This window comes from Stigmatopora argus, chromosome 12 (genome assembly GCF_051989625.1).
Source record: "Stigmatopora argus isolate UIUO_Sarg chromosome 12, RoL_Sarg_1.0, whole genome shotgun sequence".
NCBI classification, from domain to species: Eukaryota; Metazoa; Chordata; class Actinopteri; order Syngnathiformes; family Syngnathidae; genus Stigmatopora; species Stigmatopora argus.
The window spans coordinates 7,445,330-7,472,969 of NC_135398.1; the positions used below are offsets into that span (position 1 = coordinate 7,445,330).

General features: G+C 41.2%; 1 long non-coding RNA gene across 6 annotated transcripts in view; it reads right to left on the reverse strand.

Moving 5' to 3' along the window:
* LOC144085425 (uncharacterized) overlaps nucleotides 1-18,737 on the reverse strand; it is a 30,754-nt gene extending 12,017 nt beyond the window's left edge. For all 6 annotated transcript variants that reach the window (XR_013304130.1, XR_013304132.1, XR_013304131.1 and 3 more), the window contains exons 1-4: nucleotides 18,667-18,737; nucleotides 13,550-13,640; nucleotides 7,971-8,129; nucleotides 5,720-5,877 (exon numbers count right to left, since the gene is read on the reverse strand). This is a non-coding gene — a long non-coding RNA (uncharacterized LOC144085425). The remainder of the gene's footprint in view (nucleotides 1-5,719; nucleotides 5,878-7,970; nucleotides 8,130-13,549; nucleotides 13,641-18,666) is intronic.
* Between the last annotated feature and the right edge of the window lie 8,903 nt (nucleotides 18,738-27,640).

Genomic DNA, 27,640 nt, shown 5'->3' on the forward strand with positions numbered 1-27,640 from the left:
AGAAAAAAAGAAAAGAAAAAAAGGCATAAAGGCGATTTCACATTTCTTAACAATAACTCATGAAATCTGCAAGTGACTGAGTTCCAAATGACTGGACCATCCTGGTCAAAGTGTTTATCTTTATCTTCAGTGGCATTTTAAAGATCAATTTAATCTGTGGGGACGTGGCTTGCCAACTGCTTTAAGACCATCACAGAGAAAAGGAGATCACGTCTAAGCTCATAATTGGGGAACACAGCCAAAAGTCATTAACAGTTGAAAATCGGAAAGTCTCCAGATGCGGAGAATGAATGCAAAGTGCAATTAAGAAACAATTCTCAAATAAATCCGCTGACGGCAGAAGCGGTGGCAGCGAGTAAAGAATGGAGGCTTCTTAAAGTGAGAATGCTAAAGAGGGTTATCAGAACAAAAAGAAATTTGGTAACATTTAGGAGACACTTCCAACATAATGCTTAAAACTCTTTCTATAAAACAAAGTCGCCAAAGCAAAAAGGGAAACATTTAGATAAAGTATTGACACTGGAATGGAGGTTCAAAAATGCATATTATTGGCTATTTATTGATACTATAACTCGGTTATTGACCCACAATGAGAATTATGATGAATTTTGTGATCTCGTTTCACACTGCTGGGTGCCCCACCCAAGATGGCCACCAGGTAAAAATTGCTATGAGTGTATACAATGGCGTTGGCTTTAATTCATGTTTTTTATAAGGCTAGATTTTATCGAGTGCTATATTACCGAAAAGAAAAATATTTTTGGGTGGAGCCAGAAACAAATCCGTGGTTAGACTTGAGATGCAAGTTATATGAGAGAGAACTGAACTCGTATCCCAAAGCACAAGACAGTTGAACCATACTTTAGCACTATAAACACATTAAATGTTTTCCTATTTTTTGATCTGTATTTGTTGTATTTTTTTTTTAAAATGCTTCAATTTAACCGATCACAAGTCTGTTAAAACACGGTTCAAAAGTATAAGGACATTTTTAGCGCTTTAAGTGTTCTTCTGAAGTGGAATGAATGTGAGCAAAAGTTGATTTGACTGTGAAAGTTCACCCCGGCGCCCTCCAAATTCCTGCACTCCCTGAAATCCCCACCCGGTAAATTCAGGCACTTGTCTTCTCATCTACACAGCGATGTCATCGTCGCTTAGTACGCGCGATGCTCTGCTGTCACACATTTCCTGTGGGAGTCTCGACCCTTCTGCTGCCTCTATTACCCCCCCCCCCCCCCCCCCCGCCCCCACCCCCTTATACACCCACCCACACACTGGCGCACATCCTCCCACATTGACGCACACATCACCTCCCTCAAGCCCGGCGGCGACGTCCGTTCCACAATGGAGAACGACGGAGTGGTTGGGGAAATGATAGCCATTTATAACTGTATCCCACCACCTTTGCCATACGCACTTAATATTTGGTGCTGAGATGGTAGACAAAAGAGGAGAGTGTTGGGGGGGTGCAGGTGGGATATTCATCACAAACTAAAGTCCACTTGGCTTTCGTTTCTGTTGTTTTGATGGGCGGAGTGAAGCGTATATCGAGTTTTGGCTTCCGAGGGAGCGGGAATGGACGCCTGTCTTTTTTTGTAATCAAAGGTTGTTGTCTGGATGTTATGGGCATCAGCAAAATCATTGAAGATGCTGTGTCAGAGTTTTGCAGCATCATTTTCGTCTTTGCTAGATAAAAACTGTGCTCTATAGGGTCTAGATCACATGTGTCAAAGTGGCGGCCCGGGGGCCAAATGTGGCCCGCCACATCATTTTGTGTGGCCCGGAGAAGTAAATCATGAGTGCCGACTTTCTATTTTAGGATCAAATTAAAATGAAGAGTATAGATGTATATTACATTTCCTGATTTCCCCCCTTTTAAATCAATAATTGTAATTTTTTAATCCATTTTTTCTGTGTTTTTAGTTCAAAAATCATTTTGTAAAATCTAAAAATGTATATAAAAAAGCTAAAATAAACATTGTTTTAGATCTATAAAAAACTGAATATTCAGGGATTTTAATCCAGTTCTTTTAATCCATTTAAGAAATATCTATCTAAGTTTATCTAACATGGTCCGGCCCACATGAAATCGAGTTGACGTTAACGCGGCCCGCGAACCAACCCGAGTTTGACACCCCTGGTCTAGATCTTGGGATTCAGAGGCCCATTAAAACTTCTGCCATTCAATGAGAACCACAAGAATATTGGGAGTAATCATTGAGAATTATCGATTTAGGAACGTGATGGAATCAGGTTTCCGACCCATTAGAACAGGGAGGACTGGCAGCAAATGACTAAAGGAGTGTGTTCGTTTGTTGCCATCAAGGAGTTAAAAAAATGTCTTTCTTTGGGGAATAGAGTTTCATAGTCCTTCTCAAGCGTGACATAAACAAAAGGACGTAAAAGAGACGTGAAAGTATAGATGACAGATATCCAGTTACCATGGTAATTACCTCGTTAGCAAATACTTTTAAAATAGTCCGAGTATGAATGTCAAGCGTGTGCGCGGCTGTCACGACACTGGACGGGCTGTCACTTTCTTAATTGGCTGCGCGTGACCCCGCCCCGCTCCGCTCACCTGGCTAATTACTGTGTCTTGCTAGCCCAGACATTGAAATCAATTGGAGGCCATGTTGTGTGTGTGTCGTTGGCATCATACGGGATGTCATATTTGTCCTTCAAGTGATAGTTACACCCTTGGTTTCCAAGGCGTGTTACGCTAAACTGATCTAGTGTGGAAAAAGAGAAAGGCAAATGTAGTTGCAGATTGCTATCCTGCATTTGCACTTGATTATACTTTGAGTTTATCTATCATTGCGAAAATATATACCTACACTATTCATAAAAACAAATACGAGAAAATTAACATCCGACCTCAGTCCCGGAATGCATTTTTACTTCTCGCTGCAACTTTTTCTGTCAATTATAATGGGAAAAAATGGAGAGCTATTTTTTGCCAAAGATGGACGTCCAATCCATTTTTGACTGGTCTAGGAAGGGACAGTGGGATCTGCTAATGAAATGCTAATGAGATGCTAATGAGCAGAGGTAGGGGAGCACGCCAGCAGGTGGGAGGTAAAGTTTGCTTAGAGAGCGAGCTCCTGAGACAGTGCGCAAATGGGTCGCGCTCTGCTGAGCAGTGATCCCGGCACCCATGTGGGCGGCGACATTAAACCACGGTGAGACGCAAGAAAGATCCCGCTGGGCAACTTTGTAAAGTTGTGTTTTGAAAATCTTTTTTTTGCCATCTGACGAATCACAAAAGTAAAAAGAACATATTTTGTATTTTACCACGCTGTAGTTTTCAAAAGTTTACTATCTTAAAGCTAAAACAATTCTAAACGCCACAGACACGCTAACAAAACTAGCATTGACGTTGGCTTTAACCCTTTGTGAGGCCCTCATTTAACCTACTGGCAGTGGCTTCTATTGACGGCAATGGACGTCCAATTCATTTGTACTGGTAGAGAATGATTGCGGTTATAAGTAGGGACTATTAGTACTGCTTTTACTTTTCTTACCATATTATTAATTCACTAAAGAATTCATTTGTGGAAAAAATACACAAATAATATTATACTGATTAGTAGTACCTATATTTGTACGTGTATATAGTATGTATATTTTTTATACACAATTGGTACACAACAATATACCAATACTGTGGCTTGCATGACCCAAAATGTGCCGTTTATATTTCTTTTTTAAATTACCGAAAATAGTTAAAAACAGAAAAAAATACTAATTTTAGGGTATATTTTTGCGTGAAACTTTGCTCATCATCACAATCAATCTATAAAAAAAAGTTGAAGTCTTTCAGTGCCATTGGCGATGATAAATAAACGTATGTCATAAATTTGTGTGTTACTCCAATCCATTTGAACTGGGAGGGCTGAAAACCAAGGGAAATGTCCTTATCTGCTGCCAGCCTCCGAATTCAATTGGATTGGACATCGTCAAAGGTAGCCAACGAGTTAAGGGTTTACATTCTAGCTCTAGTTATATTATAAGTTTGTTTAGATGGGCAAAAAAAAAAATTTGTTTTCAGTGTAAGGATTGAAAAAGGCCTGCATTAGTAGGTTAGTTAGTTGGTCAGTTTGTTTAGTAAGTTAGTTTAGTCAAGTGCCATGCTGCCATTTTGTTTTCACCCAATGATGCTGAAACATGAGGGAACACCCAGAAAGTACAGAACGCATACAAAATCAAACGAATAACAATCAGAGAGCGTGTAAAAGTAATACTGCACGATTTTGATTGACAATGTCACATAGGTAATCGTGCCTATTCTTCATCAACATATACTGTTGTTCACTCTGTTTTATGATCTTTCTGCCAATGACAAACAAGAAAGATCCTTATACATCCGTGATCATTACATGGTGGAGGTGTGCCTAATGTTATGGCCTTCGGGCTTCCCCCAAGTTATACACATCAGTGTTAAAAGGGACAAAATGTGAGCGCGCATCTGAGAGGAATGAACATATTTAAAAGAGGAGACAGGACTCCATTTCTTTCGGAAGCGCCCATTAATGATCTTTCATTTGGATCTCATCACGGATGCGGCCGGGAGAAAATTGCTTTCTCGGCGGCGGTGGCGGCGGCGGCGGAGGTGTGCAAAGACGTGAGACAGGATAATAGTCAATACATGTTTTGGAGGGAGAGAACAACAGCGGAATTGACAAATTCCCGTGATAGCTCCGCCGCCGGAGAAGGGGATGAAGCGAGCGAGGGAGGGAGGGAGAGGAAGAGGGCAAAAAAAAAACATTGGAAGATTGAAATTTATGACATTGGAAATGACTCGGGCTGCACCGGCTTCTTTGCCGCCACTCAACCTTGCAATGAGGGCAGATCAAACAAAAATAGGCTATTGGGATGGAGTGTTTGGGCGCTGGGAGAAATGGGGGGTGGCCAAGGTTGGGAGGCGGCACGGAGAGACGCGAGCGAAGGTGGACATTAAGGCAGCAAAATGATGATGCTGTCAGTGAACAATGTAAATGGCGGCGAGGCCACACAGTCAACAGACACAGTCGGCTGGGCCCGTCTCAGCCGCGCGCCACTGACAAATGGAATATTTTGCCACGACTTAATCAGAGCAAAATGGGCTTTGGCGCCGAGGAGGCGTGGCCCGTCGCTCCGCTCAATCCCGGAACACGTCGGCCTCCTATCAAACTGTATTCTGATGTTGGTCGGTCGGTGTCAAGTGTGTGACTTGGCCAGTCAAGTATTGTTTTTGAGCAAGTGCTTTTTCGAAAACCACTGATTTAATTCAAGATTAAAATGCATTCGGTTCACTTTTAGTGCATCATCATTTCTAACACTGCAAAAGCCAAGATGCAAGACACAATTTGGCATTTTACGTGTACAAACCAAGAATTCTACATGAGTCGGAAGAGCACCTTTCACATTCTCAACCTGCACTTGCTCCTAAAACCTATTAGATGTCATGAAGGCCTCATTTCCTACAGGTCCATTTGATATAGCACCTCCACGCTGGCCCACAGCAGCATGTATGAGCCAACAGACAAGGCTGACATGATCTATTTCTCTCATGATGAATGCACCAATCTGCTGCCCCGTTGCCCTGTCCACCTAATTTGTTACCATGTGACGCCGATGAAGGGGAAGCTGCCTACAGTGGCTAGCAAACGCTTGGCGTGCTCTCTCGGAGCGTTCTGATCCAATATTCCGTGTCAGCGCTTACGTATAAAAAGGATTTTACCTGGCGTTGGTTTCCATGACGACAAGTTCCCGAGTTGGGGTCACGTCTGGATCAGCCAGTGGAGAAGCGAGCGGCCCATCCGTGATGGCGACCAATCTGGCGGGAGTAGTCTTGACCGGTCTTAGGGGGGTCAGCAAGCTATTAGTGCTACCATTCACCTGCCAATGGGAAGAAAGTCAAATATCAGCTGGACGAGGTGTCAACTTTTACAGAAAAACTCAAAGTTGTCCACTTTTAAGTTTCATCTGACATTCATTCATTTTCTCAACCGCTTATGCGAGGGTGCTGGAACCGATTCCAGCTAACTACGGACAATAGGTGGGGAGTTGTACCCGATTGGTGGCCAGCCGATCGCAGGGCACAAAGAGAAAAAAGACAACCATGCACGCTAGGGGCAATTTAGAGTGATTAACCAGCCTGCCCTGCATGTTTTTGGGATGTGAGAGGAAAGCAGAGTATCTGGAGAAAACCCACGCAAGGCCAGGGAAACATGCAAAATCCACCTGGGTTCGAACCCTATAAACTTTAGTGCATGTCTTGTTTAGAGTTAGGATTGTGTCAACATATAAAGTGTGCAATTCAAACAATTTTTGAAGGTGCACATGCCTTCCAACTGAATTTTCCTTGAACATTTTCATGGTATTTTGGAGGCTATTTTGCAGGTTTTTTTTGCTAAAACTAACTGCTACAGCATAAAGAAGTGCCCATCATTCTATCCACCTCGCCGAACGCCCTAGCTCCAGTAGAAAAAAAATCTGTATCATGTACATTTATTTGGCAAAGTATACATATCGGATCGATAAAAAAGCCTCTTAAATCTTTGATGACTTTCTATCCTAAACCCTCACTTTAACTACTGATGATTTTCAATAGCCTGATCGCCCCCCTCCCTCTACACGCAGAGGCTAATCTATATCAGATAAATGAGGCCGGACTAACCGAGTGGAGCGACGGAGAGAAACAATTGACGTGGCGAGAGCAGGCTAATTAGCGAAGGCTCATTAGAAGTCTGCGAGAAACTGTGATTAGGGATGTTTGCTCACACAGCATGCTGCTGCTTGGCTTAATGGCCCGGTCCGATCGCAACGTAACTTTAGCCCACAGCGTCCCGCTGAGCTGCAGATCCATTGTAGAGGTGGATGATACTGGACAAATCATTTATCTGCACTTAACGGACTAACATGCATGACTATATTAAAAGAAAGGCCATGTGGATTTGTCAAAACCCTAACCCTAACACAAGCGAAGGGGTGTACTAATTCTTTTGAAAGAATTTGGAAGATAAATTTGAATTCAAGCATGTTTCTTTCATTCTACTGGGGTTTTTTTTGTAATAGGAGAAATTGTTGTGGAACATTGACTGTGGGATGGACCAGTATTGCATAAATGCTATTAAGTGAAAGTCATAAGATTTGAATGAGAATAATGGACTTAGCCCACTCTAGTTCTCAGGGTCTCATTCAAGAAATTGGAACACATTGGCATCATCTTTCATGAAATTTGGACCACTTTGGAACTACACATTTTGCGGCATTTATACTGTCAAAGTGACACTAATAGAGTTAGCACAGTTTGAAGTGTCTCATTCAAGGTACTATTTATTATACCCTCGCACTAACTTTTATGGGATAGTTTTGACAGCTACTATTTGGACTTGGGTCAATAAATGTTTCATCCAATTGATTCAAACTACGGGAGTATAAATGGATCTGACGTCTATTTTAATCACTGCCAGCGAATGAGTCAAGTAAAGCGAGTTGAGCGCCCTTATCTCGCATTTTTGCTCTCATGTCAAAGCACAACGGCATGATATTTTCCCGCGTTGTTATTTAAGGCTCCCGTGCGCTTGCAAAATGTTCCAGCCAGACCATTCTCACTCTTCCTCCATGGCCAGCTGAGTACAAGCCAGCATTTGAAAAGTTTACCAGTGAGCCCCGGCTCTTTGCTTTTTAAAGCTCTTCTCTTAAATCTGATAGCGCTCCAAGCACCATTGTGATACGATTTCCCCCCGGGAAAGTCCGTCCGTGATCCCGCATTTCACTGAGTCCCTCTCGTTCCACTTCCCAAACTGGGGTGGATTGTCTGGAATCAACTCCAATCCTCCTTAAAAGAAGAGCGCGAGGGGGGAGGGGGGAAGGGAGAGAAAGCTGAGAGGATCAAGGATACGAGGGCCAAAGTCGGGGATCCGACGGAGCGCAAAGTACAGTTAGCGTCTCCTTCAATTCCCGCGGCTGCCGTCTGATTATCTTACCAATCATCCCCAGATAGCTTGGGCGGGACGGGTCCGGGCCGCGCTTCCCCCGGCGACCGCCACGCGGCGCTGTGAGCGTGCGGCGATGAGTTTGCTGTTTGCTTTGCGAGTGACGGCGCTGATCCACGTGTTTGTTTGGTGAATCCGGGATTTGCTGGGCTAGATTAGACAACAAAAGCATATGGGAAAGATAAAGAACACTTAGGTAATGGATTTTGGCAGACTCTCCGGCAAAGGCGAGCACTCATCCTCTTTTCTATCGACCATCTCTCCTTATTGCTCGCTACTCCAAATATGTTTATTGTTATTTCTTCACCCCCCCCCCCCCAATCAAACTCACTGAAGGCTTCCATCTGTTTATGACGAAACACAACACTTTTTTTTAACCACTGGCAGAAGAAATGATCGATGACAACTCCCACTTGTCCAAGATGTCGCTACATTACACTTGATCAAAAACATTGTTGGGAGACAATATTATTATTATTATCCCGCATGTTTAATGACCTTAAGTCTTCTGTTGTTTTTAAGGACAAATCAAAATGCAGTCACTTTTAACATAAAACACAATTTGACATACCATATTTTCCACACTATAAGGCGCACCTTCAATGAATGACATATTTTGCAACTTTTTCCATATATTAGGCGCACCGCATTATAGGGCGCTAGAGTAGAGGCTGGAGTTACTTTAATATGCATCCATTAGACGGTGCTGCGCTAAAGGGATTTATTTTAATTTTATCATGATAACAATTTTAATATTGGTCCATATATAAGGCGCACCGAATTAAAAGGCGCATAGTCAGCTTTTGAAAAGATTTGAGGCTTTTAGGTGCGCCTTATAGTGTGGAAAATACGGTACTTAAAACAGTGGCTAAGATTAAATGGATGCCTTTGTTTTGTGTTATTTATATAGTTTAATAAAAATAAAGCATATTTTAAAGTTACTTGTTTTTTTTTTTACACCATGGCTTTTGTGACACTTAAATGAAAACAGTGATTAAGATTTCTAAAAAAAATAATTTTAAATACTACATATACATATATTTTTTTTCATTTTAAAGAAGAATCTGTAACATGTAAACTGCACTGATAGAAAACTTTGCCTCTCAATTCTAAAATCTGGCTAAGTGGTATTGACTCATGTTAACACAGGACCGTTAGCAGATTAAAAAAAAAATTAAAACCAACGTTTACACAATACTCGGAGACAATTATTTACACTACATGTAAATACAAATAGGACATAGAGTCCAGTGTTTGCTGCCATTAAAAAGAGGGCTCTTAAATAACAAGTAGCAAACAACGTCAGTAAAACAAGTCATGTGAATGATCGCCTCCTTGCTCGTGGCTGTTATGAATACAAATTGAATTTACGCCACCGCATTGTCACCGTCATGCCTCATTTGATTTATTTCTTAATGAATATTTCCCAATAGTGGAGACGGGGGGAAATATTTCCACGGCAAATGAGACACGCTCGTGTCGCTGTTCATTTGTGTACATTACCCACAGCCGCTTTGGGATTGTTTTGCAACGGCGACAAAGCAAATTTACTTTGTAATAAAAAACCTACACAAGGTAACTTCCTGGCCTCTTGGGTACAAACACGCTCACGAGTTGATGTATATTAAGCGTGTGGGCTAACGGCGTTTCCCGAATCGGACAGATTGACTTCCAAAGGTGTCCGACAAAAAAGACATAAGGAGATCTCCATATTGGATTTTGGGCTGGAAAGCCTCCTTGTTGACGGTCAGCTGTGATAAAGATGCTACAAGCCACATTGCTCAAGTGCTACTTAGACACTTTCCATACAGAAAGCCATTTACCTGTTCATGTTGGGTAGATAATATGCCATTGACTGTAGAGTTGCTAAATAATGCAACGCCTTGTTTGGGCCAATAAGGAGAATTTAAAGAGTATTGATGGGCTAAGCTGCCATGGCACAAAATGGATGCAGTCAGAGAGCTCCACTCTGTATTGATCACGGAATACGCTCAAGTTCTTACAAGAAGAAGGGAAAAATAGGAGACAGGTGTGGAAGAAGGAGGAAACTTGTGTCATTTTAAGTAGGGGTTAGTTGTGGATTTTTTTTGTGTGTTACTGTTTGGACAAAATGATCAGGGCAACAAGTGAGGTGGCAGATTTTATGCTTCATGAACATCAATAATTGTTCATGTTTTAGTAAATGCAAAATGATCTTATCTAACAGGTTAGAGATTTTTTTTTGACATTGTTTATATGATATTGACAACACTTGGTATGATCAAAGGCTAAGGGGTTGCAAATTTTAAGTAATGTTAGTTTATTCTTAGGAGTGGAAGCTATCTTTTATTGCTTATTTAAAAAAAATGTCTTAATCTACTGTAATTGCTTATGCTAAAACATGTGCCACCCGTTTTATGAAGAGCAAATACTATTTGAAATATTATTTACTAGAGACACCAATTATGATTTTAATGTTTGACAAGGTTTAAGTGAGATTCAATTTGGTTCTTGGGAGGATATGACAATAGAAAAAAAAAGATTTTTAGCGTGTATTTAAAAAAATATACTCAAGCACTTTTATTTCTGAGTTTTTTTGTATAATATTTTAAGAACAAGCAAATTGAATCAGAAAGTCATTTTTTTGTATATGGATTTAAAATTGAAATGTATTGCATCCAAATGTGGAACGACACAGATCTTGCTCCTAAAATCAAGGTATTATATTCAATGGACTTAGATGTAAATCCCAGGAAAATATTATTCTTGTAATAACAAGTTTCATGTCAACTTATTATGCGATAAACATCTCTTGGGATGGAATCTGCTAAAGCCGTCTACAGGAACAAAACAACACACTTTGAAAAGATTGGTGTCACGCATTCTTGGCTGATTATCAAGAAAGTTCATATAATCTGTTATGATCAGTGTCAATGAAGAAGAAAACATGTTTTAGTGTGCCGGGCCTATTAGTGCACGTGCGGCCTCGGGCTGTGTGCTTAGTGGGGATTGGAAAGGCGCAGCTTTAACGCGAGGGGCGGGGTGGGGCGGGGCGGGGGGACGCGGGGATTAATGCGCTATATAGTCCAATGACAAAAACAACCTGTAAAGAAATAAACACAGTAATTGACAGCGATCCAAAATTTTGACATATCGACTACCCAACCATCGTTGAACTCATAGGCTGCCGTGGACCGCGCCCGTAGCGTCCAATTCAAAACGGAATGGACGTCTGGTGCTGTCAACGGCGCTGAGATTTAACAAGCTCAGTTTAAATGGATGTCTAGCAAAGGACAACCATTGACGCACACTAACGATGGGCAATAAAGAGTGTTTAACCAACCTAGCGTGCATGTTTTTGGGATGTGGGAGGAAAGTGAAGGGGAGAATTCTTGCTGCATCCATATTTGATTCATTTAGAGTTGGATTTATTTTATATATAAATAATTGAGACCGGGCGTCCACATACCGCAAGTGTACATCTAACGTCAACTTGATTTCAGGAGGGCCGGACCATTTTAGATATAATATTTAGATTTTTGGGGATAAATGGATTAAAAGAACTGGATTAAAAACCCTGAATATTCAGTTGTTTATTTTAGCTTTTTTTTAAATATATTTTTAGATTTTAGAAAATGATTATTGGAATAAAAACACAGAAAAAATGGATTAAAAAATTACAATTATTGATTTAAAAGGGGGAAAATCAGGAAATTTAATATACATCTATACTCTTCATTTTAATTTGATCCTAAACAGGAAGTCAGCACTCATAATTTTCTTTCCCGGGCCACACGAAACGATGCGGCAGGCCAGATTTGGCCCCCGGGCCGCCACTTTGACACATGTGACGTAGATGGTCAGTTTCATGGGATTAAGTTCATTTTTAAACGGCCAAAACGATTCCCCTCCCCTATTAAGGGTTAACTAACCATCACACAAAAACTCCTCGACCTAAAGTATAGTTTTTGAACTGAGGAGACTCGAGGAAACATCAAAGTTGCTACAGCCTCACCAGCGCCTCCTCTGGTTACAGCCGAGTAGTGCACTGTATTTCAACTCAATTTCTGGTGGAAACAATTAATCAAGAATCATCCCTCAGCGATGCTTTGATTTCTTGCGCAAGTATGTCAAAGGATCAGAAGTGAGCGAAAACGTGCTCTATATTGGAGTGTAATAGCTCAGCCTCTTTAGGCCACCTCCCCTCTTCTAGCCTCTGAAGTTGCCCACTTTGCATGATAAACAGCTTTTCTCCGTGGCCCATATTTATTCATATGTGTGAGGGTGAAAGTATTTCAACAAGAAAGTCAATAAACAGCCAAAATAGGCGGCCGGCGGTAATAAGGTTGACTAGTTTGAGTAGCGAGGGCCCAAGTTAATGACTGGCCACGGAAAAGCTGCCGGGTTACCCGCCACTGTGTCCAATACTTGGAGTAATAGCGTTAATGGCGAATTTGAAGGAATTTCATTTCTGACTTCAAACGGCAGGAGGAAATCATCTCCGAGGTGGCGAGCGAGCGAGCGGGCGGTCGTGCCGCTTCAAACTTCCCGGCAGGGCGGCCGCCCCGCTGGCGGGGTGACGCCTGTTAGGCTCACGCCCGCAAGAGGCAACGTGGCCAGTAAGTAAGGTTATTGGCAAATAATTAGCCTAGCCCGGGAATCAGCGGGGATAGCAAAGTCCTCTGGGGCAGAGACGACGCTGCCCCTGGCGTGCTTTCCACAGCTAATTAACTTTCACCAGAGCCTATTAACAAGCGTGTCTTCAAACTCAATAGCGTAGAGTTAGTTTGATGACTGGTAAAAACGTATAATAATAAAAGTATAAAAGTATATTTAAAAAAAAAACGGGAGCACTCTGAGAATGCAGACCTCTACCTAAATTCAAAGCTCACCATATTCCGGACCTCAGCGACCTTTGACCCTCTCTATATCAACCGCCCCCTCCAAAAATTAAGTTATTTTTGTTTAATTGAGTTAAACAGTCTGTTATCAAATTAACACAAAATTCATTTTCTGACCTCTGCGATATCTCATGACCTTAAACTTCAATCCTCTTTTCCATTTCATATTTCCAAAATATCCGATAAGTTTGATAATTAGGCTTATGCCCATTCTTGAAAGGAGTAATCTTTATCAGAAACAACAAAAATTCGGAAGAAAAAAAAAAGAACATCCAACTTTTGGAGGTTTCACCTACAATCAACTTTAGAGTGTTATTGTTTGTACTAATTGTATTATTTCTACTTAAAATATAAATTTAAAATGTATACTACTTTAAAGCATAATTACTATAATTGAAACCTGCCTTTGATATAGGCCACACCAAATGTAAATATTGTGGCCTATCTAACTCACACTGAGAGGACGTCTTAATGTTTTTTTTAAATTAACCAGAAATAGTCAGTTGGCCTATAAAGGGTGAATTGGTTCCTCGTAAACTGAAGTTGACTATATAGACAAATCCAAATTTGCGTATAAATAAGCAAAAGACTGAAAATGAGATTTTCCTTCAGTACCACGCCACCGCATACACTAAGCAGTCAATTTTTGAGTGAAAATGCCCCCCCCGGACCCCCACGGGTCGGGCTCACCTCCTCAGTGGACACGTCCCGCAGAGGCCTCACATCTCCTTGCCTGTCACGGCAGAACCAGCTGCGGTTGACAGCACTTGGATCCAGTCAGCTAAGAAGAGAGAGAGAGAGTAAAAAAAAAACAAGTGAGAAAGTTTGCCCGAGGCAGTGGGCGAGCGACACAGGCCTCGGTGTCTAATCACATGACGGCGCTCATCAAGACGGCAGCTCCAACAAATCAATCTCCCACTGACAGTTCATTTAGACTGAATTAATTTGGAATTAGGGGCCATTAGCGCAATTGGCAGGCGTGGATATTCCCCCTACGCCGGCTGTTATCCTGCTTTGGGGATAAAGAAAAAGGAGCCAGCTTTTGCCTTTTTCCACTCCTGTAGGATCGACTGGATAAGGTGTTTTTTTTCTTTTCCAGAGCTGATCACGGGCTAAGTGAGGCTGCCATTGGATTTTCTGGATAACCAAGTCATCCTTGTTCTTAATCAGCAGTCAGTCACTCGAGGTTTTTTTTCTTTTCACTTTCTGCATTAACGGTGAAATTAAACAGGGTCGTAATGAAGGTCTATTGAGTGTCTATTTATTGCCAGTGGGCAATTAAAAGTTGGAAAAGAATGAATGAACACAAAAGGGGAGATAAAGCTCAAATAATGGATTGAAAGATCAATCTGAACGTGAATATACTCAATTTGTGTAAAAATATTGTGGTTATGTTAGTCACTCCTTGTATTTTTCATGATTTTGTTCTTTTTCCGGCACTATTGAGACGGCTCCTCCTTGTGGGAAGCGGCAGTTTAAAGTTGACTCAAAGTTCACGACCTGGCGCCCCAACGGTTTGACCGCGACAAATCAGCTCCAGGGATACGCCGTTTTGCAATAAGTAAACATTGTGACCCCACCACTCCAAATGCCAACCCTCCCGGGTCTAATGGATTGGACGTCTATCTTATATTCAGAGTTCTTTCCCTATTTCTATTTAACACGTAGCTTTTTGCTTTTTTTGTGGAACTGATTGATTTTTAGCTATTGTTGTTTTGAACCTTGACCTTTATAACAGAGTGCTTTCCATAGGTGGGCTCAGTAGTGGTAAAAATTGAAATAACTCTTAACTATTCCATTTTTGATTTTTCTAAGAACAGTCAGTAGAAAAGTTGTCTTTGGGTTTCTTAGCAATTGTTTGTTGCTATGAAAGGTCACTTCAAAATGCCAAAAGTGTGTCAAATGAAAACTGATCATGAAAATTGCCAGATCAGATTGGGGCCGGCAAACCGGGCCGACGAAATAAGAGAGGCGTACCGTGGAGGAGACGCCTCTCCGTGCCACCGTGAGATGAGAGTCAATATTAACACTGACACACTGCTGTGGAAATACCTCAGTGGCTTACAGGGGCAGGAGGAGGAATGGAAAGAGAAGAAAGACGGCTGCTTGAAGACTTTTAGGTGAGCCCAAAGGTAAACTGCGGGGCAACACGTTCACACATAACTCTGAATACATACTCAGACACACACACACACACGGCGATACGATCTAAATCCTCCCCCATTAGCTCTCCAAACAGCTTCATCCCCACGATGACACGTTCCTTCAACACCTACAAGAAGATCCTTGAGCGAAACAAAACCAGTCGTAGTCCTTGATTTCCAACATTTTGGAATAAGTTTAGAGAATGTCGAATTATGATCATTTAGTGAGCCTTTAACTTATCGGTTGCCATAGCGATCCAAACATCAGCACCTTCTCCAACTCAATCTGCATGCAATACCAACCAGCCCTTCTCATCTGAAATGGGTTGGACATCTAGCTGAATGAGATAACATTCATTTTGAAAAAATAATTTAAAAAAAGTAAAATAAAAAAATCAATAAAGACACTTTAGCAACATGCTACCTCAACTTTCCAGATAGTCGCAAAATTGCTCGACACCTAAGCAATAAGACGATCAAAACATATTAAAAAAGCCAAAAAAAATCAAGAGTATTTATATTTTTCTTTCAACAAGCAGGAAAAAGACTTGAGGGATGAAAGAAGCTACGTATTTGCAGTCCGGGTGTAACATTTCAACACGGAGCTGTTAATAGAGTCAACACACTCTGCACAGGTTTAGTGGGAGAAAGATGTATATGAGGAATGTGAGAGTGTCAAAATACTTTTTTTTTGCACTCACAGCAATAGACGTATTATATTCCCATATGTAGGTGCGTTTGTTGTTCAAAAATGTGCTTCCCCAACCTCATTTACTTCATTACGACATTGGTCATAAGGGAGTAGATGATACCTCAAGAATGTAGAGGTGTAAGGTAAAAGCCTTTAGTGTGTCATGAGCTTTTCAATAGCATGATCTCGTTGTGAGACAAATAAGATTTAGAGATTATGAGCAACAAAGATGAGGACTAATCGCTGGATTTGCAGAGGGGAATGCCTGAAAATCCTTTGATTTGCCACTGGGGTTTCTATGGGACTCCATAGAGAGTCGGGTTGGTTTTTAGAGTTCGGCCGTGGTGGGAAAGTACAAATATATATGAATTTGCGACTCTAGCTCAGCAGATTTTTTTCTGCAATTCACCGGAGCATTGTTATTATGATTGCCATATCTAAGGATTTGAAGATGTCGTTGTTTATGAAGTGAAAGTGTGGTCCTGGTCATTACCGGAGGGAAAACAATGCATTTTGCTTTTATCTATGAATAATTATTATTTATGGCTCTGCCATAAAGAAGCAGATGATGTAATAGTTCAATCCTATCAATTAAACACAAAACTATGGGGAGATTAGGGCTTAATCTCTGTCTCGAGAGAAAAACAAAATTACAAGACAAATAAGAGGGAAAGGGAGATGAGTAAATGATATGTTATAGCACGTTATTCAGTGTTTAGCAAGAATTTACATAAGAAAGAATCAAAAAAGCAATATATACTGCAGTGAAAAATTCTGATTGTATTTGTTAATTTGGAAATCTGGGCCTGTTTCAGTGGTGCCTTAAAATACACATTTTCATTTTAGATTTCTTTCTTTTTTTTAAGGGATGACAAGCACATTTTTTTCTCCTTGCTAGCAATGATGTGGCGATTTCCAAACACGCCAAAACAATCTTCCGCGGCATTTGCATTGCTACTAGCAATGGCATTTGGGGATTAAAAACAACACAAAACCTGAGATAATCCCCACAGCTCACCCGCACCCGTATGCATGGGAACTGATTAACGCCACTTTCAATTTGGAGGGGAAGATGAGGTTTTGCACCAAGTAAAAAGGGGGACAAATAATTACCCCGCCACGATATGAGGAGCCATCTTTTGGAGGGGAGAATGATAGGCGCGAGCGTTTAGGGGGTTTGAAAAAGTGTTTCTTTGGTGTATATATGCAAAAATGGCTGAAGTGGGTAATGGAGCAGCGAGGTAAGAGGATTAAGATCAGTATTGGGTCAGGAATGATAGTGAGGAGAGGGGGGGACATGCTTGGACAAAAGAGATGAGTAACAGAGAAAAGAACGTGGGCAGAAAGAGGAGAAAATTAGACTGGCTGATTTGAGATGGGGAATATGAAAATGGACAATAGCCCCTCCCTCCTTCCCCATTTTGTCACAGTCATCTCGTTTTAAGGAGCCAAAGACTTCACTTTAGACTCATAAATGATCATTGAGGATCACTGCCCACCAGATTAGGAGCTCCTGCCAAAACTGATACGACGGAGGCTGATTGGAGAGGCAATTTTGCACCAGAGAGAATTCCTTACAGGATCCGGTGGGGTGGGTTTGGGGGGGGGGGGTCAATGTTCTGCCCCTCCGATCCCAACGGTGAATAATAATGATCGTGGTGCAGCTGCGAATATTAATATTTAGCATCGTCCAAAAAAATGGAGTGATGGGATGGCTGGCAAAGTTTAGGGCTCTTGTTATTTCAGACTAGAGGGGAACGTACCAAATGTAATAATGATGCTGTTTGAATGGATTTGTGGGTCACTTCCTGTTGGTTTTGGTTTAACTTCTGGGTCACTGCTTGTTGATTTGGGGGAATTACCTGGTCACTTTCTGTCACTTTTTAGGTGAAAAAAAAATGACAACCATGAATATCACATAGCTGTCTAGGTATACGTTTTGTGATCATTTCAAATTGTGTACACCGTATAACAACTTCTGTACAGGATATTTTTAAGTACGTTTTTTGTAAAACGTTTTACCTATTTCGATTCTAATCTGCATAGTCTCGGTCACTGGTAGAAGACGAAAACATCATCGTCGACTGCTATTATTGTCATGTTTCAAGCATATGCGCACGCGCATTCCCCTTACACATGTCCGCCTTTTCACTATATAAATATAGCGCATCAGCAAGCAATGTATGCAAACTGTCAAACGGTCAGCGACATCTACAGAATCTTGAATTTAGTGCATAGTGATTGGGCTCCCCGTCCACTTTGGAGAAAATTTGAGACTTTTAAGTGCGCCCTATGTGGGAAAATATGTGCCGCATTGCATTTGTATGTTTTTTTTTAAATCGCTTAATAAGGGGAATTGAAATCATTAATAAGGGGAAAAATTGGCAGAAGTTGACAGGTATGATATTAGTAGTAGTGTTTAGTGGTGTATGATCATGGTCGCTTCATGGGTTAATTTTCTTTCATTTGATCACCCAACACAGATTTGGCTTTGGTTTTTTTTTTTCCGAATAAGTTGACAAACTTTTTCGCCTTCTGCACAGAAGCCTCCGTGACCCATTTTGGAGCTTAAAAGCGAGCCTTTGGCAGCTGAGCAGAATGATCGGAACGCCTCCCCGACCCGCACGTCTCTCTTTTAGCCAATTAGCCACCATCACAGGCTCCGATTCAGCTCTGACTTGCCCGCCAAAGAGGCTGAGCCGCACGACCCTGGGCCGCACGGAGGCACGCTGCCTCCCGTCCCAAGTCTTAATTCAGACACTTTGAAGTATTTTGGTCCGAGGTGAGGAGGCACTCAATCAATTACGAATAAAATAATCTCCTTATGATATTTCAAGGTTTCTCCAAAGGAGGAGGAGGAGGGCGGAAGAGATTACGGACGCCAAATCACTCTCTCCACTGCGTCTAATGTGACAGGGAGAGAATCAGCTGGGACGACGGCGGGAAATTAAATAAGAAAAAAAAAAGATTACCTTTAAGTGTGTCACCTCCCAACACTGCTGGCAAATCTCGAACCTGATCCATAAGCAGGTGGCGACGGAGCTGTGGGAGCGAGAATGGATTATTGCAAGCTGTGTTGAAAAAGGACAAATGGTTGCTTAAAAAGCCCTTTGCGCAGCGCTGACAGGGAGCACCCTCACACACTGCATATATTCCAAATAAAGCCAGCAAAAAGACAAAAAAGGGGGCAGAAAATTAGACCTTACAGGTTCACAGAGTACCGGCATCGTAAATGTTGCCCTTGAAAAGATTATAATGTATGCATTTAGTTGAATTTTAACAGGGTATGTGCTGTGGTAGTTTGCAAAAAAACGATAATTTACATTAAAATGCCGCAGATAGGCAATCTGTTTTGACTATTCTTTAAATACAACCTACAGAGTTTCTTCCCTCTGAAAACTGAACTCTGGAAAGATTCACGTTTCATACAGTTTTTCTTTTTCCCGTTGGCGAAAGTTGTTTGCGCCGCTGCGAGCGAAACCATCAGCACGCATTGATCGCTCGCCGTCATCCTCGCCGTCTACCTGACGACCGCCGCTAATTCCCCCCTTATTCGTTTCCCTTCCTCGTCCGAGATTGAGCGGGTCGGAGGGAGAGAAAAAAAAATCAATAATGGAACCAAGTGGGGCAGGGGCAGGGGTCAACGAGGTTCTTGACAAGTGTGTCGGGGGAAGGAAGCGGCGGGAGAGTTTCTCCCCGCGTCCGTAAGGAGTGGTCAAAAGAAAGTGTGTGGCCAAAGGCCTCGTGGGTGCATGTGTCAGACTTGTCGCGGATCAAATTTATGAGCATTGATCCAAATGTGGGTGTGTGTGAGATGGTGATGAATGGATGTGGTGCTTTGGATCACGGTGGAATCTGACAGGGGTGAGGAGTCATCATATAAAGACCATTATTGGACAAACAAGCCAGGAAAGCAAATGAAGGAGACCCAAAGGGGTATGGGGGGGTCCCAAATTAGGCTGGACTGTGTATATAGTGCCATTGACGGTGATAACCGTCCAATTATTTTGGTCCCGGAGTCAAAATGACAACTAACAAGGATAAGTGGTGTTGAAAATGAGTAATTAATCATTTTATAGTATATTACCAAATCATTTTTATTTTATTTAATCATTATAAATTGATAAAATAATAATAAAACATAATACGCTATGTGTAAAAACAACATAAAAAATCTAATAAGACTAAAAAAAATTCATAGTATTGCGAGATTAATGCATAGAAATTATTCTGGCTAGTTAAGTAAATCGTACTATTCTTTCTACTGGCATCAATAATAATTTGTTTATTTTCTTACTTTAATCCAGTTGAAACTGTTGAGTGAAGAATAAAAAAAATAATACAAAATGTCAATGTTCAAGGCTTTCAATTTGCTAATGAATTTCTAATTCCAAAAGTTTTGTGTCTTTTTTCTCTCTCAATGTATTAAAATAGCAGGGTTACTGCCCAATAAATAAATAAACATTTCCTGAAGCCTTATTGACTGCACGCAAACATGCTCAATGTTCTTTTGGTAATACCTATAATCATCCCCTTCCGTACAGACGAAAAACAACTAAAACTTATCCTTCTTCTCGATACATTACTCTGTAAGTAATGTCAATTAGCGTCCGCGGACTGTACGGCCGACCGCAAGCGCGGCGAGCGGAGAATAAAAGAAGATGAAAAGTGGCAAAAATCCATTTGCAATTTAAATGGAAATGTAATGAGGCGGCGTGGCAGTGAATTAGTCTGCTGATCAATTGGTCAAGTCAAGCACAAATAGGTAAACAAACAAATCTATTAGCCTCCTGCTCCACCTCCTCCCTGCTGTCGCAAAGTATTGGAGGATCACCCAGTGTGTAGTGCGCTCTCACCAGGAGGCTCCTCCAACAAACACATGCTTCAAGTGCTCAATGCACAAGTGTAAACATACACACACCCACACCCACACACACATACACACAGTTACATAGACCCCACTGTGAGTGCCCTTCCCAGCTTGTTACACACATAGTTAAGCCCAGCAAGGTTCCTTACAGAAGCAGTGGAGAAAGCAGAGGACCAAGTAGTCACTAGTCACAACAAAGTTCCAAGGACTCTGCCTAAACCATTTAGCTAGTATTCGAATGCTGGAATCCCCCCAAAACCCAGAAAAAACAGGTAAGGATATTACATTAGTAGGTGGTCATGTTTTTTTTGTGCTGAGATTTGCGTTGTTTAGAGTATTAAGAGGGAAAATTATTTGTTGATAGCTTATTCACTGCCATTGATGGCGTCCAATCCACCTCAACTGGGTGGGATGGTGGTAATAGGGTGGCCAAATAATCTTTCGATTAATTCTCGATTCCACAGAAGAACAATTTAGGTACGTTAAAATAAGTACAGTTAGGTTTTTTTCTGAGATTTTGCTTGTTTGGGGGTTATGTAGCAAGCAAATATATTTTTTTTAGCTCATTCATTGCCATTGACGGCGTCCAATCCACCTGAATTGGGTGGGTTGGCAGCAATAGGGTGGCCAAATAATCCTTGCTAATGCTCGATTCCACAGAAGAACAATTTAGGTACATTAAAATAAGTACTGTTAGGTTTTTTCTGAGATTTTCCTTGCTTGTTTTTTTTTAGCTCATTCATTGCCATTGATGTCCAATCAACTTTAACTTAGAGGGATGGCAGTACAAGGCTGGCTAATGCTCAAGTCTGCAGATCATTACATTAGCTACAGTGTTGTTTTGCTGGAATGGTCCTTTTTGGAGGTTATGTGTTGAGGGAATTATTTTTGATAGCTTATTGACTGTTATTGATGAGGGTTAGATGTCCAATTGACTGGAATTGGGAGGGTTGGCTTCAATAGGGCGGCCATATAATGCTAGCTAATGGTCGAGTCTACAGAAGGACGTTACATTAGCCATGTTTTTTTGCTGCAAACTTCTTTTTTGGAGGTTAAGTGGGGAACAAATGTTTTTTTGGGGGATATCTTATTTAATGCTGTATGCCAACAGTCAGTAAAGCTCACAGAATAACTAGTGGTTCCTTTTTTCCTAACTCTTAGGACTGGCAAATGGATTGGACGTCCATCGCCGTGAATGGCAGCCAATGTTGTAGACTGAGCGATAATATAGCTTGTGAAATGTCTTTGCACATGTCCTTGCCCTCAAAATCTAAGGGTAATATCCTCCCCTGCTTCCAAAGTGGAGATGGAGGCACTTTTCTCTGTTCGTTGAACATGCAGGCGCCATGAAATCACTTTGGAAAGAAATGCTGAAGCTGTCAAGCTAGTCTCGTGTCACCATGTTATCATAACAAAAGCACAATGTGTTTAAATGAAGCCATTTCAATGTTGTCCTTGGAAGATTCTTTGACATTTGATGGAAAGCGCCATTTTATTTTTTAGATTTTCAATCAGTCGTGCTTAAGTGCGATCAAATGCACATGTATTTATTGATCAAATACATTATTCAAATTTTTTTAGTCCTCAATAAAAACAGATGCAATTTTGGTTGTTTTAGATCTGACGGTGGTTTTGTCAAAGACATTTTCTTGAAATGCAGTTTACACGAACTGATTGCTAAACTAAAAAAATGGTTTGTTTTTACGCGCATGTCTTTGTTTCTTCCAACAACTACAAGATGAAACATAAAGATGTCGGATTCCCTCGACGCCGACCTGCATATAGAAAATAAAAGACTATAAACGAGGAAACGTCAGGTTAATACAGGATGAAGAAAAGACGCGGAGGAAGAAGAGAAGAATCTTTTTAAAGAGCGCCATTTGTAAAACAAGGAGTTTTGATCCAGATTATAGGGCAACAATGCCACAATCCCTCATGTTCATTCCTGTAATGCGCTGTGAAGAAGAGGATTTCTACTTTATTGTGAAGGAATGCATGGAGGCTGTCTCCGTCGCTGTCTGCCCGCCTATTTAGGAAACATTTCCCTCCTCCTGAGGCCAGGTGTAATCCCTGCATGGTGGAACCGCCGACGCCTTCAGCCAAATGCTCCTCATCAGCCTTAGAACGCTTCAAGTATTTCCAGTCGTACCACCGGGAAGGAAAACTCCCTCAATCCGTTCGCAAGCTTTCTTCCACTCGACTGTTGCTGCTTTTCTGACGGGTCTCTGTCTTTTTCCAGCAACAATGATAGGATTCTCTAAACTGCCGCTAATGACTTCATAATAGACGAACGAGCCAGTTGTACTCTAGAATTAAGATCTTTTTATATTCACTACACAGCAACTCTGTCATATTAACACTTACGGTGCTCATTAAAGGAATGTATGAACAACTTTCGTAGTGTGTCACTGCGTGAATATTGTTCATTCATTTTCCAAACCGTTTATCCTCACAAGGATCGTGAGGGGTCCTGGAGCCTATAACTACAGGCACCAGGCAAGGGACAATTGCATGGCACATAGAGACAGACAACCATTCATGCTAGGAGCAATTGAAGAAAATAAATAAATGAATGAATGATATTATGCTAGTTGAATATAGGTAGCCTCAAAAATTCCAACCACTTACAGGTAGTACAGATGATTAGATAGACCACCTTCAAATTTAAGATGTTTAATCTCAATTCAAGAGTAAGACAACTCCTCTTATAAAACATTCACCGCCAGATATCCTTTTACTATTCTTTTTTTGAATAGTTTTCCCATTGTAAGGTTAAAAGGGAGAGCCAACAAATTTATCATGTGCATCCCAGCAGAATAATAAATTGAAAAAAACTATACAGGAAGGCATTGGGTTTCAATGTCCACGACCTACTACAGTTGGACTTTGGACCGGCAAAACAAATCTTAATATCATAAAAACATACCGGTCAACCTCGGCCTATCGCGATAATAACAAATGCAACAGAGGATATAGGGCGCACTTAACAGTCAAAAATTTTCCCCAAAGTGGACGTGGTGCCCAATCAGTTGATGGGACTTTCGTATGCACAAAATTCAAGATTGTGTAGATGACGCTGAGAGCTTGACTGTCTGGGTACATTGCTTGCTGACGTGCTATATATGTATATATAGTTAAAAGGCGACAATGACGTTTTCGTCCGCTACCAGTGACTGAGCCGAAATGGGTAAAACGAGATCGGTTTTACTAAAAACGTACTTAAAAAAAATTCGGTACAAAAGTTGTTATACAGTGTACACAATTTGAAATGATAAAAAATACGGGGAAAACCGTAGAATTGACAGGTATGTAAAAGAATCGTAGTAGGAAGAGACACCGACAAACGTTGGTAAAGAATGCTGCGTTCAAACCGTCAGCCATTGGACGTCTATCACTGTCGACGGCAATGGCAAACGACCATTCAATATCAGCCCTCCCATTTCCAATGGAGTTGACATCTACCACTATCAGTTGGAGTGAAAGAGTTAATTGCCACAACTATTTGCTTCATTAGCGCTGTTAGCTCTATTGCTAATGAACAGGGTCAAGGTAATTCATTGATGATAATTGGCAGAGCTAACGTGCCGGAGCCGATGATTTTGACACTTTCTATAGATTTGCAGGCTACGACGGCGGAATGGACAATAAGACGCGAGGCAAGTCCTTTTTCTGGTCCTCGGAGCGCCGTCGGCTTAAAAGGAGTAAGCCCTCAACTTTGGGAAACTCATCCGTGGCTTACCGTGTAGCAAAGCAGATACAGTGGGATTGTTTGGAAAGTAAGACAGATGTTGGAGAGGAAGTGAGGGGATTGCCCTGACGGCTTTACATGGAGATAGTTTCCCCAGCACTTGACGAGATTGCCTTAATTGAGGGAAGACGCTAAGTAAGACCAAGAGCCACACCTGAGTCCAAAGGCATTAGGAAGATTAGCCCAAGAATGTGGAGATTATCTTAAAGTGAGTCTAATGCCTATTTTAAACATTGGAATCGGGGGTGAAATTAGCAATTACTTTTACATAGGTTCTGCTGGTGTTTTATTTTTTTGTATTAAATCAACAGCAAGCAACATAGTTACACTATTGACATACTCTAGTTTTGGTCAACTACAAAATTTAACCCATCAGTTACTGAAAGACAAAAGATAACTAGGCTGCTTGAAACAGAGATGAATGTGGACAAGTTGGAAAATACAAAAAAACAAGTTTTAAATGTTGAAAAACAATTACAAGTAGTCCAATATGATAAATTAGGAGCAAAACTCAAGGCCTAGGGACTAGATCCATTCTCTGTGGGTCAGAAAAGTCAATCAAGTGCATTATGGCTTCTTTAAATTAATATCAATACAATTTTGAGGTGACCAATGATAAAAAGAAAAAAAATGGAGAAAAAAAGATGTATTTGACTAAAAAAATGAAATTAACAGTAAAATACAGATTTTAAAAAGATAAGGTTTACTTGTTTCACTTTGTTTAAATGATTCTTTCTTATTCTAACCTTTTGATTGCTGCCCGCCGTCCCAGTCCAAATGGATTAGACCTCAATTAAATTACCTTTAAAAACTGCCTTTGCCTATTCTTGTACTAAAAAATGGAAACAAAAAATAGATTGAATATAAATAGTACATATTAAATTTCCAGAACTAAAAAATGCAATTAAATCAATTTTGATGTCCTACAAAGGAAGCTAATTTGTAATATTCCATAAATCCCGAAACAGGGAAAGTTGACGGAACCCTGAGCGCATCCCACATATCTGACTATTATTCGTCTCCTTCAGCAAACTTGAAGCCCCCCTGAATGATCTCACCTTTTTCTTCCACCCAACTCTTGTTCTCTCACCCTTTCTTTTCACGGCATCTCCACTTTTTGGGGGGGTTCTCTTTAGGTGGATTAAGGCAGAGGGGCTTTTGTTTAGATAAAGCGAAGGATTAGGGAGAGATTTGCCCCCATAAAGTTGTGGGCTTGATGGGCCTTTTATCCCCGCATGTCCCTAAAGCTGTGTTGCCTCTGGATTAGGACAATACAATGGGGCCCCTTGTGCGGAGGGATGTGGGCCAGGGAGAGAAAGAGAAGAGCCAAGGCAAGAAAAAGAAATGCGACAGAGGAATTGAGACAAGGCACAAGTGAAGGGAAGGGAAGGGAAGGAAAGGGATGGATTGATGGTGGGATGGGGGCGGTTCTTCAACTACTAGGGCCGGCCGGGGTGTCAAACTCAATTTGGTTCGCGGGAAACATTAATGCAGACTACATCTCATGTGGGCCGGACCATATTATTATTTTTGACCAAAAAAACGTAACCTACTGGCAGCCATTGATGGCCTTCGTTCATGTGTCACCTCCGGTCAAAATGGATAGGACGTCTAGCGCCGTCCATGGCAGTGAGATACCCAGTTAAAGTGATTCGTAGTCAATGGCAGGGAGTGAGTTCATTTGGCCTCACTTCCTTGTTATTTTAGGCTACTTACAGGTAGCTTTCTGTAAAATGTGGGAACATTTTCTATTGCTTTTGGGTGAATTTTTGGGCTCTTTCCTGTGTGTTGGGCACTTTCTGCTGATTTTTTGGCCATTTCCAGGAGACTTCTTGTTGGTTTTGGGGCATTTTAAAATTCCTTGTTAACATAAGAAATTGAGCAAAGTGCACTTCAAGGAGATATCACCAAACTCTAGTTTAAAAGCGCCCCTGAAGAAAAAATACAAGCATTTAATTTTCTAATGTACAGTATAAATGAGCTTTTTTTTCTTTTTTTAAAGGTCCGGCAGAACACCCTATGTGCCCTCTGTTTAACACCACCGTACCAAAGGAACGTGAAAGGTTGCAAACTTTGAGCTACACGGCGAGATCTTGTTCGAATAAACGCAGGATTCAGCGACGGCGGCCTAAATCAATTTGGCTCCCGCGCCTTGAAAAATAAATAAAGGCTACGGGCGGCTTTCTTACTGCTAAAGTGTGCTAATAATGCGTCAAGGAGGCAGCTCAAGGCAAATTTGCTTGGGAAAAGAAAGGCGCCCCGCAAGTCGTCCATTTTGAAGCACATATCAAAATGATTAATTGCCGCGGGATGAACAGATGCTGAAATACCCTTGAATGGTGCCGCGGAGGCCCAGTCTTGCAGGATTGGGCGCCTAATGTATTCATGAAGTTGCAGAAACATCATTAAGGCTATTAATTAGCTATTAGGAGCATCATTCAATGGACGCCGCTTTAAGTGTGGTGTCGTGGAAAGTCTGCCGGATGTTTTACGGGACAACGAAAGCGTGATGGGAACATTTGGGCTTGGGTCATTTTGGAAAGAGACAAAAAAAGTGTGCTCTTTTGTTTACATGTCGGGGGAAATAGCTTGAACCTTTTCAAAGTCAGTTTCTTGGAGAGACGGAATGGATTGGACGGCTGTTGCCATCAATGGCTTGGAAGCATGACTATTCAATGCCAGACCTCCTAGTTTGAAGGAATTGGACGTATGTACAGTATTTTGTTTTAAAGCAGTAACATTCGTAACAAAGAGTTTTTAGTAAAAGTGTACAATTGGTCGCAACCCTGTAAATTCTTGCAAAAATGTCCCGCCCGACCCAGCCAATTTTACAACATGAAATTTATGTATGTCAAGAATATAAATGAAAAAAATCTGAAGAAGCCACGCCCCAAAAAAGGCACAGGAAGTTTGCCACACAAAACAGTTTCGAGAAACTGATAACTAAAACAACAACGGAAGTCGGCCATTTTGGAACAGGCATTTTTTAGTCTATGCATCTCAAAAAGACAAAACCTCAAAAGGGGTAAAAAGGTTTTGGCGTTTTTCTGAAATTTCTCTCAGTTGTGGATCCTTTTTTTTTTTTTTTTAGAAATGCATCACCACAGGGGTAAGGCCAACTGTTTTGGGGACGTTTAAACTGGTCAGCTCTGGCTGCTCTTTAAGGAGCTTTGGGTGGAGAGGCGCTCAGAAGAAACTCTTTCTCGCTTTAATTGCTTTAGAGACGCTCCTTACAAAGAGACAGTGGCCAGATTTACCTCCCGTTTAAGTTCTTATTTCCATTGGTTCACAAGTTAATCCTCTTTTTTCTCGTGGAGAGCGAGAGAGA